The sequence below is a fragment of the Sorex araneus genome, chromosome 7 (genome assembly GCF_027595985.1).
Source record: "Sorex araneus isolate mSorAra2 chromosome 7, mSorAra2.pri, whole genome shotgun sequence".
In the NCBI taxonomy this organism is placed as follows: domain Eukaryota; kingdom Metazoa; phylum Chordata; class Mammalia; order Eulipotyphla; family Soricidae; genus Sorex; species Sorex araneus.
Window position 1 is genome coordinate 48,778,434 of NC_073308.1, and position 15,527 is coordinate 48,793,960.

Consider the following 15,527-nt stretch of genomic DNA (forward strand, 5'->3'; position numbering starts at 1 on the left):
CCTGCTGTGTATTTTTAATTCATGCCATTTTTAACAAAAGGAATTTCCTTTCTGTGTCAATAGTGCCAATAATTTGCCTGGCTTTTTATGTCCCCTTTCTAAATGTCAATCTAGACACCTTGATTTACAATGCTTCTCATATGAGAATTTCAGGCACAAATTATTCTTTTTTCACACCAGTGTCAGCATTCCTCCACCAATGTCCCAAAGTCCCCTTAGCTTGCTTGCCTGCTTAAAAATATGCTTGGATGATCATTAACTATCACTAAATGATAGTTGGGCTTTTATTGATAGGTTTGCACATTCTAATCAATTGCTCCCTTAATATAAAAAATATCAGAAATATATTTCCTATGGTAGAACCAGCACATATGCTAAAATTGGAACAATACAGAGAAGATTAACATGGCCCCTGTGCAAGGATGACCTTTCCCCTGGGGAAGGAAAAACTGCTCCTCTGCAAAGAGGCGCGACCTCTTCGTTCTCTGCAGATGAGCACCTGGCCAACATCAGCCTCTGCTCTTGCTCCATTTCTTCCTTCTGCTCCTAAACTTGAGCCAAACTCCCTTGTCCCATCCCATACCGGGACTACCCGCCTCTGCCTCCTCCCCCAGCCCTGGAAGGGCTCTGCACTGCTTGCTGACAGGAACTCATGATGCCTAGAAATTTAACAACCCTCCTAAGCAAACAATGTCAAATATGTGTTGCTCGAGTTGTTCTCTTGGAGATCTACAACTGCGTCACTCGACCTCTTTATCTAGGAAGGGAAGTAATAAAACAGCTCAACTTTCGGACTCAGACAGCTTGGGTGGGGATGACACCTCAGAGATGTTTTAGCTTTCGGGAGGGCTGGGTTCAGGGGTCAGCGTCTTATGGGTCCCTGACCAGCCCTGGAAGTGACCCCTCCATCCCCAAGGCAAGACAGTGAAAACCCCTGGACATGCAGTTGTAGCCGGGAACCACAAGTCTCCCCATTGAAGAAATGGTCGATCCAGAGAACTGCACCTCTGAAAGAGATGGCGCCTTACCTGTAACATAGAACTAAAATTAGACATCCAATTTAAAAAAAAAAAAAAGGAGTAATGTAGAGTTCATGCCCAGTTCAATCAGTTTAATCAGTGGCTGAATAAATAGCAGTACTCCACAATTAAAAATAAATAAATAAATAAATAAATAAAATTAAAAAAAAATAAAAATAATAAGGACAGAGAGTCTCTTGCCCGCAAGCCTGGCTGTCTTCCTTGGGGCCCCTCGGAGGGGATGGGCTTCAGCTTCCCTCCCCAACCTGAGCAGTGCTCCTGGCGGCCGAAGACCACTGGAACCTAGCTAGAGCCATGCTCGAGGCCCCTCTCCATACATTCAGACGGCCTCACGCATGAAGATACCGGCAGAGGAACCCAGGTGTGTGTAATCCATCAATGGCCAACATCCAGAGACTTAAAAGCAAGCTCCCAGAAGCACGCGGCCGCAAATCTTGTAGCCTACTTCTCCCTCTGGGAGAAACTGGCAAGCTTCTGAGAGTTTCCTGCCCACATGGGACAGCCTTGCAAGCTTCCTATGGTGTATTCATATGCTAAAGCCAGTAACAAGCTGGATCTCATTCCCCTGACCCTGAAAGAGCCTCCAGTGTGACATCATTGGGAGGGCCTAGTCAAGAGAGACTTCTAAGATCTCAGGGAAAGGACAAATAGAGAGGTTACTGAGTCCGCTTAAGAAATCGATGATTAACGGGATTTCGTGATCGTGATTTCGTGAAAAATAATAAAATCAGCACCCACAGTGCTTTGGTGGGCTGCAGGAGTTGAGGCAGACGGTATTCAACTGACACAAGGTCCTGCCCACAGTGTCTGGCACAGAGGAGACAATGCAATCGCAGTCAACTACAGCCACTAACTTTATTAAATATTTACCTGAGATGTCTGACTGAGCTGTTGAAAGCTTGATTATTAAAGTTAAAAATGTTTAAAGGATTTTCATTATAAATAATGTTGCAATGAATGGCTTTGCATATGCATCATTAGTTGATTAGCTAGTATGATTGTTTTTGACACTCAAATAGGATGTGCATGCAAATTTTGGATGGTTCTTTTCAAGTTACCCTCTAAAAAGACTGAGAGCTAGTCTTTAAATTAAATATTTTACTTTCACACATCTGGCTGGCTTTTTACCATTATTACTTATTTTGTTTGCAGAATCAGTGTTTGCTCAGTTGATGTGGAATGATGTGTGTCCTAATGGGATGTGACACTGAAAAAGAAACAACCTTTCCACTACCACTGGGGATTGCTCACAATTCTGAGATTTCTACAAAGTGCCATGTGTAACAAACTCAGTGTATTTCAGATCTCCTGAGAGGTCAACACTTCAATTGGCCACTGAGGAGAAAGTGACAACATAGCATTTAAGCTACTGAAGTTAACAAAGTTAAACTTTGTTCCTTTAACAATTTTCTACACATAGGTTGTTCTCACACAGAAATCTTTTCCCATATGTGTCCTCAATTCTTCATTGTGACTCAGAATTGCTATTATAGAAAATGAATTTTCATGAATTTTGCATTATTATGATCATTCTTAAACATCTTTGCATGCTGCCTAAGCTCAGGAGACAAAGTTATTTACATATATTTTCAATCTATTTTAAGGGCATACATTCGTGTAATCCAACAGCTCATTTATTTTATGGTCTTGATAGGAAAACTGGGCAAACATAATGCAGTAGTTTGCTTATTAATTACAAGTAGACAGAGGAATGGACTATATAAAATAAGTTACTTTTTATAGATATTTAAAGGTTGGCAGGAGCAAAATTTAGAAAAATTGCTGTTGCTCTTATTTTGTTTTCCCAGAGGTAAGCAAACTATTGATTATCTTTACCTGATCTGTTCTTATGTGCCAAATGACTTCTCTTAGCTTACTTTAGAAATTTTTTCTCTGCACACTTTATAAGGAATAGCAAGCTATTCAAATTACCCTACTTTTGTAGTTTTTGGAACACATAGAAATTACTCATAATAACTTAAAATTCATCACCTATTATGATGGAGCCTCAACAACTGAATCCGTTAGAGGGATTGGGTCTGGTGTCAGGTTTGTAAGAGGACTCGAAAGTACTAAATTTTTAAGAAGTTTATACATGAAAAGCAAATAAAATGAATCTGGAGGGCCTATGGCTTTAGTCTGACTGACCCCCGAGTTTGAGTAATCATAAAATCATAGATGCTCCTTGTTTAAAAACAATTGCATAATCCCATTGGATTTTGGGCACTAGGGTGGCCCTGGTAGTGCTCTGCATTGCTGGGGTGAGGGGCAGTGTGGTAACACTGGGCTTGAACTTTGAACTTGACAACACTGTTGCTTGTGGAAAGGACTCTGGAACTCCTCAGCACTGCTTAAAAGTCTTCCCTAGCCTCAAAACAGAACCCAAATCCCAATCTGAGACTACAAAGGAGAAGTTCTCTTGGGAGAGTGAATGTCCTTGGCTTGGGGGATACCTGAATCTACTGCATCGAGTTCCCCTACTGCAAGTGGAGTAAAGCCCTGGAGAGTTTCTTAATGCTGGTGGGTCAGAAGTCTGTCCAGATCCCAGCTGAGTTAGCCAAGATTGTTACAGTCTAACTCTAAACAGAGAATACATCCTTCAACTGGTTTAATTGTGCCAGAGAACTTGGCTCAAATTTGTGTAAATATCTGAGGTCTTATGAAGATCTCTATCACTGTCATCCTATTGCTCATCAATTTGCTCGAGCGGGCAACAGTAATGTCTCCATTATGAGACTTGTTGTTACTGTTTTTGGCATATCCAATATGCCACGGGTAGGTTGCCAGGCTCTGCCATGTGAGCGAGATGCTATCGGTAGCTTGCTGGGCTCTCTGAGACAGGTGGGGGGAATCGAACGAGGGTTGGCCATGTGGAAGGCAAATGCCCTACCTGCTATCGCTCCAGCCCCCCTTATGAAGATAGATATAAATATTAGAATACCCCACATCATATACAAAGACAATTAGTCTGATTACAGTTTATGCAAGTTAATATATTGTTTTATTTCAAGTGGTTCTGCTTTTCTTTCATATTTATTACTTGAATAGAGACCAAACCTTTGATAACCAATGATGTAGTGTTCACGTACCCAACTTTACCCATTTTAGAAACTATTTGTGCTCACAAGTGCAGCTCAACAACATCAAAAAGAAAATAAAAGGAGAAGCTATTTGGCTTTATCTTATGTTGCCTTTTTTTAGTATTTAATATTTTAGTATTTTTTAGCATTTTTAGTACAATTAAATATTAAAACTATTTTTAGTATTCAATTGTAATTTAAATTTATTTAAATTTAATTGTAATTTAATTGTATTTAATTGTAAATTAAATTAAATTTAATTTAATTGTACTAAATGTTTCCATTAAGATTATTGTTTTTTCTCATTAAGGTGATTTATTAACTTTAGCAACTGCACTTAAACCATGTCACAAAAAGTAGGCCACCTATTTTTTTTTTTTAATTTTTATTATATCCCCATGTGGAAAGATACACAGTTTTCAGGTTTATGTTTCAGTTATACAATATTCAAACACCATCCCTTCACCAGTGCCCATATTCCACCACTAGAATCCCCAGTATACCCCCGCCCCCCACCCCCCACTGTATAACTGATGAATTTCACTTCATTACTTTCCATATTGCAAAACAAAACTCACTATTGTTGTTGGAGTTTCCCCCCAAGGAAGACAGCCTTACTAAGGAAGCATTTGATAATTGGTTTTTCATTAAAATATTGTATGTTTTCAGTTTTTAGAAAAGGTCGCGCGGCCACCCTAGTGGCCGTGCGGTTCGGATGTGTTCCAGTCCCGCAACCCGGAGCCGTGTTAGTTGCTGCTCAGTGTCGCCAGGGCTCCATTTGGAGAAGGCGTCCCAGCTGTACCTCCTCCATCTGGATCCCTGGTGTTGTTGGCCCAGATTCCGGTCCGGAGCATTTCTCCGGCCATGTTGCTCACCAGACTGCCTCAGGCCACCTATTTTTACATTTTATTTTACTTTCATAAAACTATGTTTTTTTCTTGCTTTACTCAACATACTGAATAAATGATTAATTTTTATCCTGAAAATTTAAAATTGAAGTAACATTTATGCAAATGTTATATAAGCTTTAGATGAGCCAAGTGTTATAATTTGACACCTGTATATATTGCATTGTGTTCCCCCCAGAAAGGCCTAATTTACATCCACTATACAAATTGATTCTCTTTACCCAATTTACCCATTCCTTTTTCCTGTCTTGTAATTAGAAATTATTTTTGTTTAGTTTTGTTGGGTTTCATTTAGTTTATCTTTTATTTGTGAATGAACTGACTTCCTTCACTTACCACATTACTCTTAGAGCAATCCATATTGTCATAAAAGTATGTTCTTTAGCATTCCTTCTTCGGTGGACATTTAGTTTGATTCCATATCTTGGTTATTAAAAATAATGTGCAATGAACACAGGGGATTATATCTGATCCAATTATGGCTTTCACATTTGGGTCATAAATATTTAGAAGTCAAATTGCTGACATTTCCTTTCTAAGTTTTTGAGGAATTTCCATTTTGTTTCCCAGAGTGGCTGCACATTTTCCATCAACATTGCACAAAGGATCACTTTTCTTCACACCCTCACTAACAGTTGCTACTTCTTGTCTTTTTGATATATGAGTTTAGTTTTAGATTCTTTCTACCTAAGCCTCTGCTTCGACAGCTTCTATGTTTATTCTTCTCTTCCAGATAAAAAATTGTTTTACTTTTGTTTAACTTTAGCAATGTCATTTACACTATGTCACATAAAACAGGCCATTGCTAAAGTAGGAAGAGACAATGATTTAAAATCTAACAACTGAAAGAATCTCTATGAATTTATGATTCATCTTAACCAGGGGTTTCATATACAAATACCTCGAAAGCTCTGTGGGGTCGAGAATATGTGGGTGAGTACGGATGTGAATCAGAAAAGATTGCCAGGTGTATGAGCTCCCTAAAGGCATTACAAAGCATTGTTTCTTATAGGTGAAATGACTGCACTGAATTCAGAACGTGGGCCACTTGTGTTTCTGTGGCCCTGATTTTAAAATCTCATATTGTTCAATAACTTATGTTCATAACTTATGTCAGTTAGCTGTGACTTCCCAATGACTCTTTAAGACACACTATAATACAGTACTCTATGCCTCTTTGAACACATTATGGCACAACCCAGAAACCTTGAGATAGGTTTGGAAGAATAAGAATGAAAAACAATGGTAGAAGGAAGAGGGGGGAAGGGGGAGAAAGATAAAATCAGAGAGAGAGGGGGGCAGCATGCAAGACATATCCAATACCTACTACTTAACATGACTTACATGACTTACATAATTTTGTGCAAGCAAGCTTCTCTTAACCTCTATAAGGCTTCTCTTAACCTCTATTTCACTTATAAAATGGAGATGCAATGTCTGTTTCAGGGCATTGGCATAGGGTTTATTTAGTTAGTTTTTATTTGGGGGTTGTTTTCTCTCATGCTTAGGAATCAGGGATAATTCCCAGTGGTACTTCACCTAGTATTGCCAACTCTGACAGGTGAGACCTTTCTATAGAGGTCCCATTCCCTCTTGCTACACTGAGTTTTCTTGAAGCAGTACCACTTGCAAAGGGCAAAGCTTATTATGGGAAACAGATAATTCCTAAATTATAATGGGAACTTAATTATCATTAGGAGATACAGCTCTAAATTAAAAGTGAGCTGAAATTTGTGGGGCTGGACTGAGCATACTTAAGTGGGCAGAATACCTTTTCTTGTTTGTGTGGGAAGGGTTGGGGTTTAGTATATTATATGCAATTTTAAAATGAAGAAAGCATGGGACTGGGTAGATCCATGCCTTAACCCTTACATAGGGGTTAAAAAAATGTTGCACATGGCCAACATTGGTACTATCCAGTCATAACATATGTCCTTTGAGCACAGCCAGAAATGATTTCAGAGCACAGAGGTAGGAGTAAAGTCTGAACACAATTGGCGATACTACAAAACTGAAACCCAAAATGAACAAAATAAACAAAGCAAGTCACAAATAGTATAATTCTACTTCTACACGCTGTGCATAGAAACTGAACATTTCCTTTTTCATGCTTTTTCTCAGAAGGGTTGTTACATTTTCCTGTATTTCTCCACTCTTAATAATCCCAATATATTTTTGAGTAACTGCATGCAAGATGACAATTAGGAGATACAAGTGAGAGCGGTATATTATTCATTTCTGCTTGGAGCTACTTGTTTTATATGATTTTCATATCAGCAATGTAGCCCTCATTAAAAAAGGAGGCAGAAATATCATCTCAAGAGTTACAATGAGTTAAGTATTATATTGTATTGGCTTTTACATTTCTTTGTAGAAAATAATAATTACAGTTATGTATTTGCAATGGACTTGATATTTATAGTCTTGCTGTGGCAAGGTTACCTTTCCTCACCACCATGAAAGTGATTTTTGTGCTTTCAAGTATGTCATATTTATTGAGATTCTACTTTACTTCTTCTAGGACCTGTGAACACATCTTCAAACAAAATGAAGTTTGGATTTTTCCCCATAAAGTTAACATTATACTCCATTGTATAACTATGCCCCCTCTCCAAAATGAATAGCTATATTCAATGTTTATCTTGGTGAACAAAAAGCAGGGTCAAGGGAGACAGAGATGAAGTTAAGAGGTGGCACACATGCCTGGCATGTGTGAAAACTTGAGAGGAAGTGGATGAGAAGGAGAAGGAGAGGGAAAGGAGCAGGATGTGGATGAGGACGAGGAAGAGAATGAGAAGGTCTGAAGAGCTGCCACTCAAAGATAAACAGTGAATTATAGAGAGCTGGAGAGACAACACAGCTGGTAAGGCATGGTGTCTTGCACGGTGCTGATCCAGGTTTGATTCTAGGCATCTACTATGGTTCCCCATACTTACTGTAAGGAGTAATTCTTGAGTGCAAGACCAGGAATATGCCCTGAGAATTTTAGGTGTGGTCCCAAGACAAAACAAAAACAAACTCCTCGAACCAATAAAAATCCTGGTGAATAAAACATGCAGATTGTCACTTGAATATTCAAGTGTTACAGTTCCATGTGGTCTTGGGATGGGGATAAAGCAACAAAAGGACCTATGTGGCTTGAAACGAAAATACTGGTGACAGTGGATGTAAATGGCACCAGAGAGTTCTCAGGAGCCAGATCATGTTCAATCACAGTAAGCCTTAGTGAGGATTTTAGAATTTATTCTACTGAAATAAAAAAGACTTTGGAGGATTGCAATAGAAAACTGTACATTTTGGAAAAACTTATGGCTGCCATAGCACTGTCTGTAGCACTGTTGTCCCATTGTTCATTGATTTATTTGAGCAGGCACCAGTAATTTCTCCACTGTGAGACTTGTTACTGTTTTTGGCATATCGAATACACCATGGGTAACTTTCCAGGCTCTACCACGTGGGCAGGATGCTCTCGGTAGCTTGCCAGCCTCTCTGAGAGGCACGAAGGAATCGAACTTGGGTCGGCCGCATGCAAGGCAAATGCCATACCTGCTGTGCTGTCACTCCAGCCCATGGCTGCCATATGGAGAAAATATAAATTATGATAACATCCCACAATTAAAACATTGTTATCCAGTAACTGTAAAATAATTCTATGACAAGACAAGAATGCCAACTCTTGCCACTTCTATTCAATAAAGTACTGGAAGTAGTTGCCATAGCAGTTAGGGAAGAAATAGGTATTAAAGGCATCCACATAAGGAGAGGAAGAAGTCAAGATCTCACTATTTGCAGATGACATGATATTATACTTAGAGAACCCTAAAGCCTCTTCCAAAAAGCTCCTAGAAACAATAGATTTATATAGTAAAGTGGCATGCTACAAAATCAATACCCATATGTCCATGGCTTTACTATATGCAAATAATGAAAGAGAAGAAAGTGATATGAAAAAAATATTCCCTTTTACAATCATGCCTCAGAAAACTAAGTACTTTGGAATCAGTTTAACTAAGGAGGTAAAGGACCTGTACAAAGAAAATGACAAAATGCTACTTCAAAAAATAAAAGATGTAAGGAAATGGAGACACATATCTCACTCATGCAGTGGGAGAACTAACATTGTCAAAAGGGCAATATTCCCCAAAGCAATATATAGACTCAATGCGGCCCCTAAAAAGACACTCATGGTATTTTTCAAAGAAATTGATCAAACACTCCTTAAATTTATATGGGGCAATAAACTCACATAAATATCTAAAGCAATTCTTGGAAAAAAGAAGATGGGAGGCATCACCTTCCCCAACTTCAAACTGTACTACAAAACAGTAGTAATTAAAACAGCATGGTACTGGAATAAAGACATATCTGCAGACCAGTGGAATAAGGTTGAATATCCTGACACAAACCCTCAAATATATGATCATTTAGTCTTTAATAAAGGAAGAAGAAATATGAAGTGGAGCAACAAAATCCTGTTTAACAAGTGGTGCTGGCAAAAGTGGACAGCTACATGCAAAAAAAAAGGACTTAGACCTCTATCTAACACCATGCAGAAAAGTCAGATAAAAGTGGATTAAAGACTTAAAGACCTCAACATCATACCAGAATCAATAAGGTTCATGGAAAAAAAAGGTCGGTATAATCCTGTATGATATTGAGCTAAAGATATGCTCAAAGATGAAACACTACTGACCATGCAGGTGGAAGCAAAGATAAACAAATGGGACTACTTTAAACTAAGAAGATTCTGCGTCTCTGAAGAAAAAGTGAACAAGATACAAAGACATTCTACATAATGGTTAAGGTTATTCACTCAATACCATTCTTATAAGGGGTTAATATAAAAAATATATGAGGCACTGGTTGAACACTATAAGAATAAAACATCCAACTCCATCAGAAAATGGAGTGATGAAATGAACAGAAACTTTCTCAAAGAGGACATTTGAATGGCCAAAAGGAACATGAAAAAATGCTTTTGGGGAGTATCATGCTGAGTGAAACGAATCAGGAGACAAGGAACAGATAGAGAATGACTACATTGATTTGTGGTATATAAATATATAGAATATATATGCATTATAGATATAATGTTTTATACATACACATATATATGTATATATATGTGTGCATATGTGTGTATATATATGTATATATGTATATATGAAGAATTATATCCATGACCAGGGAAAATAGACTGGTCAATGGTTGGAATCAACTAAAAGTGTGTGCAGTGGAGGGTAGGTAAGATAGAGAAGGAAACCGTATGACAATAATTGCTGGAAATGATCATGTTGGACAAGAACTGAGTGCTAGAAGTAGGTAAGTAGGTAAAGGGACAGTCTTGATAACGTTTCAATATCTGTACTGCAAACCATAATGCCCAAAAGTAAGAGAGAGAGAGAGAGAGAGAGAGAGAGAGAGAGAGAAAGAGAGAAAGAGAGAGAGAGAGAAAGAGAGAGAGAGAGAGAACAGAAGCGCCTGCCATAGAGGAGTCAGGCTGGGATGGGACGAGTGATGGGAGAGAAACTGGGGGCACTGGACACTGGTGCTGGGAAACGTACACTGGTGTAGGGATGAATGTTGGAACACTGTATGACTTAAACCTAATCATGACCAGCTTTGTAAGGGTCTATTTCACGATAGCACAGTGGTTGAGCATTCGCTTTCGCGCGGCCGACCCGAGTTCGATTCCTCCTCTCCTCTCTGAGAGCCCAGCAACCTACCAAGAGTATCGAGCCAGTGTGTGGCAGAGTCTGGCAAGCTACCCGTGCGTATTGGATATGCCAAAACAGTAACAATAAGTCTCTCAATGAGAGACGTTACTGGTGCCCGCTTGAACAAATCGATGAGCAAAGGGATGACAGCATTGACAGTAAAAAAATGAGTATGTTGTTCTTATATTTGTGAGCAAAATTTTGTGCAGCAATTCGGCAATTAGTGTCCCATGTTATGATACGTTACATATAATACTCTCTTTAAAACAGTGCATATGCCTTATTAGATAATAGATAAATCATTTGGCAATGTTAGGGGAAAATAAATTTAAAGAAATATTTTTTTAAAATGGTACAAGGACTGGGGCTGGAGCGATAGCACAGCGGGTAGGGCGTTTGCCTTGCACGCGGCCGACCCGGGTTCGATCCCCGGCATCCCATATGGTCCCCCAAGCACCGCCAGGAGTAATTCCTGAGTGCAAAGCCAGGAGTAACCCCTGAGCATCGCTGGGTGTGACCCAAAAAGAAAAAAAAAATGGTACAAGGACTCAATTACAACTCCAAAAGCAAGGTCAAAGGCAAAAGGAATATGTAGGCCAGTTAAAGGGATTATCAGAAGGTAGAGACGGGACAACTTTTAGACTATTTTTTGAAATGCCTTGGCCATCTTCATTAAATACTCTTATTTTTAGAATAAGCTGAAATGTTCCCGCACTATGATGAAATGGCTAGAAAATAAGATAATATATTCAGCATGTAAGCTAGGAAGACCTTAGAGAATAAGAATCTGACATTTTCGTTCACAGCTGAGCTTCTTGGTGAATTAGGCTCTAAATGTCTGTGGAAATTCTCACTGAAAAAAAAAATGAGATAATTCCCAAACACTAAATAGAATATGTTATCAGGAAAGGCAAACTTGCATATTTTATTTTCCCTATAAAACAATAAATTATATATATTTTGTCAGAAGTGAACTATTAGTGAGGTAAAATTTAATTAAAAATGAAGGAACTGAATCAATTGATTTTACTAAGGGGATAATAAAATAGAAATATGACCTTTTCAATTGAAGTATCTAAAAGTTCAGATATGCTGTTAGATGATGGTTTAAGAAATGAAACTTTTAATAATAATTTTTACTATCATATCATGTTGACTCTTCTCATCAAAAACTCAAAATTTTACATAATTATTTTTCAAATATTACTTCCAAATAAAATTATATTTTTCAAATATATATATCATTACACTTCATTTTAAGGATGTAAAACCATATATGGAGCAATTTGTTTCTATTATCCTCCAGTGTGTTGTGGAGATTTCAAATCCCCAAATTACTGGCTGTCACTGTCACTGTCACTGTTATTCGGTTGCTCATTGATTGGCTCGAGCGGGCACCAGTTGTTAATAACTGGCTATTTGAGTAAAAGGAAATCCTTGTTGGGGCTAAAACAATTGTACAGTGGGTAGGACACTTGCTTTGCATGAAGCTAACCTGGGTTAGATCCCCTGAGCACATCATGAGGGGTCACCTACCCCCCTCCCCCAAAACACACATGCCCCACTACTCCCAATCACCCAAAAAGAAAAGGAGTAAGAAATCTTTCTAGGAATATAGGAGATGAACAGCCAGGAGTCTAGGCAACCTCAGACAATTAGTTTAACCTTTTTGACTCTAATTTTATTCACCTATGAAAAGTCACATCAGAAAAACTGAATGAAATATTATGCATTGCATCTAGTATAGTAGATATTGCATAAAGATTGAGTTATTTTTCTTTATTGATTCTTCATTCTTTAATAGATATTCCTTAAACATTACTCTGAACATTATCCTAATATCAAATGCAGAGACAGTACATAAGAAGGAAACCTACAGATCTATATCCCTGATGAACATTGATGCAAAGATCCTCAACAAAATGCTAGAAAATCGAATGCAACAACACATCAAAATCAGACACCATGACCAATTTGGTTTCTCCTGGGGCTACAAAGGTGGTTTAACATGCACAAAAGTTAATCAATGTAATGTATCATATCAATACAAGGAAAAATAAAAATCATATGGCTATATCAATAAACACAGAGAAATCACTTGGCAAGATCGGGCACCCATTCAAGATAAAGACTCTCAATAAAATAAGAGCTAACAGAACTTTCCTCAACATAGTTATAGCTATAGACCATAAGCCCACAACAAACATTATATTCAATGATGAAAAAAATAAAAAACTTGCCCTCAAAAATCAGGCACAAGAGAAGGCTGCCCACTATTATCACTGCAACTGTATCACTGTCATCCTGTTGCTCATTGTTTTGCTCGAAAGGGCACCAATAATGTCTCCATTGTGAGACTTGTTATTGTTTTTTGGCATATCAAATATGTCACGGGTAGTGTCAGGCTCTGCCGTGCGGGCGGGGTACTCTCAGTAGCTTGCTGCACTCTCCAAGAGGGGCAGAGGAATCAAACCTGGTCAACCCGCTGTGCTATCACTCCAGCCCAAGAATATAATATTAATAAAAGTATAATACTAATAAAATTTTCACATCAATAAGGGGTAACTCCATCATAATCTGTTTAGGAAGGCAAGATCTTAGCACAAAAGACAAAGCCCTTGTGTAAGGGCTACATCCCTGGAACCACATGTACTGCTCAACCCTCACTCTACCCCTGGGAATAGAGTAAATTTTTTAAAGTTTATTTCCTACTGGTAAATGGGATATAAATAACCTTACAGTACTACTCAATATAATATTGGAAGTCTTTCACAAAGCAATTAAGCAAGAGAGATATTAACGACATCCAAATAGAAAATAAGTAAGTTAAGCTTTCAGTATTTGAAAGTAACATAATACCAGAAAAAACCCAAAGAATCTGCAAAAAAAGCTCCTAGAAATTATAGATTTGTATAGTCAAGAGGCAGATTACAAAATATGCTAAAATCGACATGCTAAAATCCATGGCTTTCCTAACTGCAAACAATGAAATAGAAAAAAAGAAGGATTTAATTTCAAAATCCTATTCTCAGTTGTGCCTCAGAAAATCGAGTACCTAGGAATGAACCAAACAAGTGAAAGACTTATACAGAAAGTACAAAACACTGCTTAGAAAATGAAAGAGGAGGGGCCGGAGCGATAGCACAGCGGGTAGGGCGTTTGCCTTGCACGCGGCCGACCCAGGTTCGATCCCCGGCATCCCATATGGTCCCCCAAGCACCGCCAGGAGTAGTTCCTGAGTGCAAAGCCAGGAGTAACCCCTGAGCATCGCTGGGTGTGACCCAAAAAGCAAAAAAAAAAAAAAAAAAAAAAAAAAAAAAAAAAAAAAGAAAATGAAAGAGGACATAAGGAAATGGAGACATTCCTTGTTCACGATTCAGGAGAATTAACTTTGTCATTCCCTTGACCCTGAAAGAGCCTCCAATGCGGCACCATTGGGAAGGATAAGTAAAGAGAAGCTGCTAAAATCTCAGGGCTAAGACAAATGGAGATGTTACAGACACTGCTCGAGAAAATTGACAATCAACGGGATGATGATGATGATGATGATGATGATGATGATGATGAAGAAGAAGAAGAAGAAGAAGAAGAAGAAGATGGCAATACTTCCAAAAGCGTTATACAGATTCAGCGCAGTCCCCATAGGTATACCCATGACATTTTTCAAAGAAATAGATCAAAGACTGCTGAAATTCACCTGGAATAATAACACCTCTGACCCCCATATAGCCAGAGAAATCCTTGGGAAAACGATCAGAGGAATCATTTGTCCTAAGTTCAAATAAATACATAAAAATTTAGGCAAATCTAGAAAAGGCAACAAATACAAACCAACCAACAAAAACACAAAGTGTGTCTCTCAGCACAGTTCCAAGAGGCTGCTGAGATGAAAATTACTGATGATTTAGACTCCTTTATAGCATATGCTCACTTTCCATCCAATGTTATTATAGTAAGAGGTAAAGATTCTGGATATTTGTCTTAATCCCCACTCTTTCCCAGGGTGATGTTTAGCGTGCCTCACCTCAAATACATCCACTTGCCTACAAGTCATTGTTTTAAACTGCTGCTATTTCCTGTAGTGGGGCTGTGCATTTTAGAAGTTTCTTTGGGATTAATGTTTGTTGCTCCAACAAAAATAAGCAGTGGGGTTTCTCTCCTGGGACGACCTTGCAAACTCTTCTCTTCTGGGACTTTAGGATTCTGCTTTTAATGCAATTTTAGTGCATATATTTTCACCATAGGTCAATTCTGCACTGATTTTCTTTATTTGACCTTCTTGGTTCTGCCCCACTTGGTCCTGCTCCAAAAGAATGGTAAGGCTGGGTTCTTTGTCTTATTTTTATCCTGTTTGAAAATATAAGCCTATACTATCTTGGAAGAAAGAGTACATTTCTTAGCAGGTCTCAGACTTTGTTTTGTTTTGGAGGAGGCACACCAGAAATATTCAGGGGTTACTCCTGGCTCTGCATTCAGAAATAACTCCTGGTTGGGGCCTGAGTGATAGTGCAGTGGGTAGGGCACTTGCCTTGAATGTGGCTGACCCAGGTTCGATCCCTGGAATCTCATACGGTCCTCCTAACCCACCAGGAGTAATTCCTAAATGCAGGGCTGGGAATAACTCCTGAGAATCACTGGATGTGACCACAGAGTCAATAAATAAATAATTTAAGAGCTAAAAAAAATTTAAAAAATTTATGACTCCTAATGGTGCTTGAGAGACCATGTGGGATGCTGGGAATAGATTCTGGTTGGCCGTGTACAAGGTAAGTGCCCTATCTG

At 38.5% G+C, this 15,527-nt stretch overlaps 1 non-coding gene across 1 annotated transcript; it reads left to right on the plus strand.

Moving 5' to 3' along the window:
- The first annotated feature begins 353 nt into the window (after positions 1 to 353).
- LOC129406625 (U6 spliceosomal RNA) lies at positions 354 to 457 on the plus strand. The gene has a single exon (XR_008631114.1). It is a non-coding gene; the product is annotated as a U6 spliceosomal RNA (small nuclear RNA).
- Positions 458 to 15,527: the final 15,070 nt, after the last annotated feature.